Raw genomic sequence first — 5,591 nt, 5'->3', positions numbered from 1 at the left:
GGAACCAGTTATATTATTTATTCACAGTATAGTCTATTCATGCATTATCTCTATATTCATAGACTCATGGTACACCTCTTTCTACCCCCAATACTAATTCATACATCTTAAATATATTGCTCCCAGATATGGTGAAGGAAATACTCACATCACCTGATCTACATATACATTTTACTACAGTAATATTCTGGAAACACAAAGCAAAGTTCACACTTATGATTGTACCAATGTAAAGGTCAGGCGAGCATCGGAGGAAGAGACCACGAAGAGACCGTCTCATCCATCAGCAAGGGGTTTATTGGGGGTCCAGCATGCTGGGGCTCAGAGCTCACTTGAATAGAGAATAGAGCCCTGAAAACAGCTTAAGCAGAGCTTATGTACTTTACTTCGTGTGGGCAGGGAGGGAAATTTATTGATGGTTCAGGTCGAGTGAGTGGTTTGGGTGCCAATGGGAGAGGTAGTACATTCAACAGTTTGGCAGTTGCGGACATCACATTCTGGGAATAAGATTAGCAAACAGATCTTAAGATTTCAACAGTGTTTTGTTAAGCATACAGGAAAACAGGAAGTGACCAGTACCTATTTTATTAACCTTTCATTCCACACTCCTTATTCTGGTTACTTTTAATCATAAAAGTGATCATTGGGGGGTTTCACATTTTATGTCTGGTACTGAGGTATATTGTTGTCTGATTGCCATAAGATTCACTTATCCAATATGAGCTTGTAGAAAGGAAACTACACGGTTGAGCAAATAGGGTCCTACAATTAGCAATAATATATGGATTATTAATGGACTGGCCAGGGCTGATAAAAGCATAGTTAACCAGGGGGACTGTGTGAAGAAAGACTCAAACCACCATTTTTGTGCCTCTCTCTTTTGTTGACACTCTTCAAGGCGTCTTCTTAATTTACTCAGATTTTTTTACAACTCCAGTATGGTTGGCATAAAAACAACATTCTTCCCTCAATGCAGCACAAATCCCCCCTTCTCTCATGAAGATGAGGTCCAACCCTCGCCCGTTCTGTAAAACAAATTCAGAGAGGTTAAAGATTCCTATAAAGCTGTGATGGAGGTTTTTAATATCATTAAGTTTTGGTCTATTGCTGCTTATAATTGGGTCATTTGTTGTGTCCCATGGACTAGGTCAGTGGTTCCTGTGCCCACCCCTGCAGCAACTCCTTTTCCTAATAGGACGGCTAAAGTGAGGGATACAGGTTCCCAGTGGAACTGGGTTGTATGCCCCCATATTTGATATTTAAATGAACCTGCGTCATGATAGCGCACTCTGGGAAACATCTGCAACGTTACATAATTAATCACATCTATTGACCATTTTATGATAACATAAACAATGTTTAAGTATATAGAATTATACTGTTGTAGGGACGGACAAGGCAAAGCATCTAAGATAGCATCGAAGACAGGGAAAAAGACCTATTGTTTGCAACTGGATTTAGAGGGCATTGCTTCTGTTGTAATGAATTAATCACCTGAACCCCAAGTTTAGGTAGTTTCAGAATTTTGTACCCAACATGTAAGGGAAGGGGCTCAGAAGTTCACTGTCTGCAGAAGTTCTCAAAAAAAAAGTTTTCGTTTCTGTTTTTTTTTTTTTTTTTCCTCTGTTCTGGGCAAGGTAACATTTTTAGGACACCTGGAGTGGGAGAGCTTTTTTCTTGTCTTTTTTTTTTCTCCCTGCTAACTGTAACTATGGAGCCCAGTTGGTAACTTCTTAATCTTAGAAATGTACCCCTCTCTGTGAAGCCCAGCTCAAAGCCAGAGGCCTTGTTCACATGTTTTGTGAAAAACTAGTAAGTGGGTGTCTAGCTTAGGAGTGCTGATTTTTTGAGCCAGTGGCGCAGTAGAACAGCGCAACACGAAAAAGGGAAGTTTATCTACATTGAACTCCTTTATAGGGACTCTTTGTCTGAAAGTCCTAAAGTCATCCATGGTGAAGACTTCTGGAGAAGGCCAGTTAAGACTTTTGTGTGGGCCTGGCATAGAGGGGGAAGACTGGGAAGGCGGGTCTGAGAGCAGCTACTTGGGTCTGAGAATGAGGAAGGAGAGATGTAAAAGAATAATGTGAAAGGGGTTTGGCATTTTCCAGGCAACAAAAATTTGAGAACTAGAACAGGTAGGGCAGAGGGGAAGACAGGAGTGAGTATCCCCAAAAGCCTGTGAGGGACTTTAAATTCTTAGTAACCTGTTTTCAGTGATGACACAGCAACTTTAAAGGCCATTTTTATTACATCTTGGATAGGGGTCTGAGGGCTCTCCTTAGCTGGTTTGAGATTTGGGTTAGCTGGTAAGAGGACCTGGTGGGACCCGGTGTGGGCACTAACAGGAGAAGAGAGGAGTGAGTGGGTGGATGGGTACCTATGTACCTGCTACCTCAGCAAGGGGGCAATCGTCTGAGAACCGGCGGAGGTTTGGGTGTTTGATCCAGTAATTGGAGGGGAGAAATCAGGTTGCTGATGTGGGAGTGACCTCAGAGAGTCTGGAGTAGAAAGCTGTGGGTGAGGATCCATTGGAAAAGCATAGTTCAGGATGTGAGCAAAGGAGGGAAAAGGCCTCCACATAGGGGAATTTCCTTCCACCCTTTTGAGCACTTGCCAAAGTTAAAAAGGTCATGCAGAATTTGAGGATCTAGAGACCTATTTCGGGGCCATCGGTTTTGGTTGTCTAATTGGTAATAGGCCCAATGCTGTGTAGTAAATTTGATGAGGAGTTTGGGTTCCACCAGGCAGCCCCTATATGCTCACATCCCCATGACTTACAGAAGAAGTTGGCTTTTCCCCCACACAGTTCTGGCTGTTTGTGCCTTTGATAGTCCGCTAGGCAAACATAGTAATCTAGGCTAGTCAACCTGCATCTGGCTCACATGCCCCTAAATCCATAATGTTTGTTTCCATTACCTATGGTACGGAAGGGATTTAATGGAATTTTAGTGGGATCCTCTTCATCAGGGATATCCCAATAGGAAAGACCTATAGCCAGCTGACAAATGTCTGGGTGGAGAGATGGCCACCAGATCCCTAAGAGGGCTATATGCAAGATAGACCAAACTTCTTTTCCAGTATGATTTGGGATCATCCATCGCTGATGAACAGGCTGATGGGGTTTCGGACAACTATTGGCCAAGGGGAGAGTCTATAGCCTTATCCACATGTTGAATACACAATTTCAAAGGGTTACCAGTCTTTTCCAGTTTCCAGCCAGAGTCTGGACAGGACGCAGGCTTGAGATGAGAGGCATGGATCCAGGAAGTGTTTCCGTATACCTTTACCACTGTAGGTGTTATAAGTAGCACCTGGTGTGGTCCTTTCAAGCGGGGTTCAAGGAATGACACCAGATGTTGACTTATGTAGACGAAGTATCTTACTTAATATCGATGTGGAGTCCTCTTGTCCAAAGGTTGGTATGCAGTGGCCAGCTTTTTCCACAGGTATCGCTGAGTTCTTTCAAGAGACTTAAGTCAGTCAAGCAATGGGATGTGGAAGGGATCGTTAGGTCTTAGAGTTGGGGTTAGGTCCCTTACTGCAGGAGGGACCATAGAGAATTTCATAGCGGGTGAGGTTACACAAAGAATCAGAGGGAGTATGAGAATTTCTTGCATGAAACAATGCAAAAGGCAGGAGCATAGTCCAATCTTTATGCCGAGTTCTAAGTTTAATTTCCTTAAGGTCTCTTTAATGGTTCTGTTTACTTGTTTTTACCTGTCCTGAGCTCTGGGGTCTATAAGCACAATGTAACTTCCAATTAATCCCCAGGGTCCTGGCTAATCCTTGACTTACCTGGGCCATGAATGCCGGTCCATTATCATACCCTATTACCTTAGGCACTCTGTATCTTGGAAAAAATATCTTTCAGAATCTTCTTGACCACCATTTGTGTCGTTTTTTATTTTTTATTTTTTTGGTTCCTGTTGTTGTTGTTGTTGTTGTTGTTGTTTTGTGGGGAATGCTTCATTCCATCCTGAAAATGTATCTACAAAGACTTGGAGATATTTAAGACCATTCCTTGCTAGCTTAATTTCAGAAATGTCCACTTCCAAGAATTGTCCTGATCTGGTTCCTTGTAGGTGCTTTCCTGCAGGAAACTTGGAAGGGTAAGCATGAACGAATTGACAGACCCGACAGGTTTTTTTTTTACCCGTTTAGTTATTTCCTTTCGCTCTGAGACGGTTAGTGGAAAACTCTGTTCTTGATCCTTCAGGAATGCCTGCAGTTTCTTCGAACCAAGGTGAGTGAGTTGATGTACATTTTTAACGTAGTTTAGGGCTTTCTGAAAATGCAGGCTGGGCTCAGTGAAGTTGAGGATTTCAGTGTCAGTGTCCTTAGATGTTATCAAAAGCTTGCTGGTGCTCAGCGGTCCATTGGAATTGGGCATCTCCCTTTAATAGCCGGTATAAAGGAGCAGCTAGGACGCAAACCCAGGTATCCATAACCTGCAAAAGCCAGCAGTCCCAAGAAACTCTCTGAGTTGTCTGCTGTAAGATGGGGGTGATATCTGCTCAACGGTTTGTTTTCTGGGCTCAGTGAGCCATTGTTTACCGCCCCTAAGGGAATAGCCCGGGAAGATTACTTCTTGCTGGCAAATTTGGGCCATTTTTGAAGAAGCTCTGTACCCGAGTTGAGCAAGCTCGGATAATAGTGCTTGGGTCCCAGTTCACAGTTTTCCTTAGTGTTGGCTGCCAGTAGCAGGTCATCCACATATTGAAGCAGGGTGACTCTCTGGGGAGGGATTCATCAAAGAGTGTGGGGGAGTTTTTGAACCTCTGTGGGAGTCTAGTCCACCTTAGTTGACCAGACGTTCCAGGTTCTGGGTCTAGCCACTCGAAAGCAAATAGCAACAGACTATCTTTATGCAGAGGCAAGCAAAAGAAAGCATCTTTTAAGTCCAGAACAGTATTCCATTTCCGCTCAGGCTTCAGAGTGATAAGCAGATTGTACAGATTATGTACTGTGGGGTGAATGTCCTGCACTCTGTTGTGGATCTCTCTTAGGTCTTGAATGGAGTGATAGTTCCCGGTTCCTGGATTTTTTTACTGGTAGCAGGGGAGTGTTCCAGTTCGAATGACAGGGCCTTAGGACCCCTAAGGCCAGATATTTCTGAATATGGGGCCAAATCCCATCTTTAGCTTTTTTGCTCAGAGGATATTTTTAGACATTGATTGAGGGGGCTGAAGTTTTTAACTCCACTGTTATTGAAGGTTGTTTCACGGCTAGTCCTAATCCAGCAGTTTTTTTCCCAGGCTTCTACGTAATCTGTTATCCATTTCTGGGGCAGCTTACCTGTTTGATCAGTCTTGGGGGGTGTGACGAGTTGATGTTCATCTTTTACTGACATAGTTAAAGCCGTGACTATAAGAGTTTTTACTGAAGGATTTAGAAATTTCACTTGGGGGCCTTCAGGGTTAAAAATTATTCTGGCCTGGAGCTTGTTGAACAGATCTCTGCCCATCAACGGGGACAGGCATTTTGGGATTACTAGGAAGGAGTGATGGATTTTTCCTTTTCCCAGGTCCATGGTCCTCATAGCTGTCTAAGCCCCATATTTACTGACATTAGCCCCTTGAACTAGAGTCCTT

Source organism: Callospermophilus lateralis, unplaced genomic scaffold (assembly GCF_048772815.1).
Source record: "Callospermophilus lateralis isolate mCalLat2 unplaced genomic scaffold, mCalLat2.hap1 Scaffold_399, whole genome shotgun sequence".
NCBI classification, from domain to species: domain Eukaryota; kingdom Metazoa; phylum Chordata; class Mammalia; order Rodentia; family Sciuridae; genus Callospermophilus; species Callospermophilus lateralis.
The sequence above is the reverse complement of the archived record's forward strand: the minus strand, read 5'-3'. Positions refer to the sequence as shown.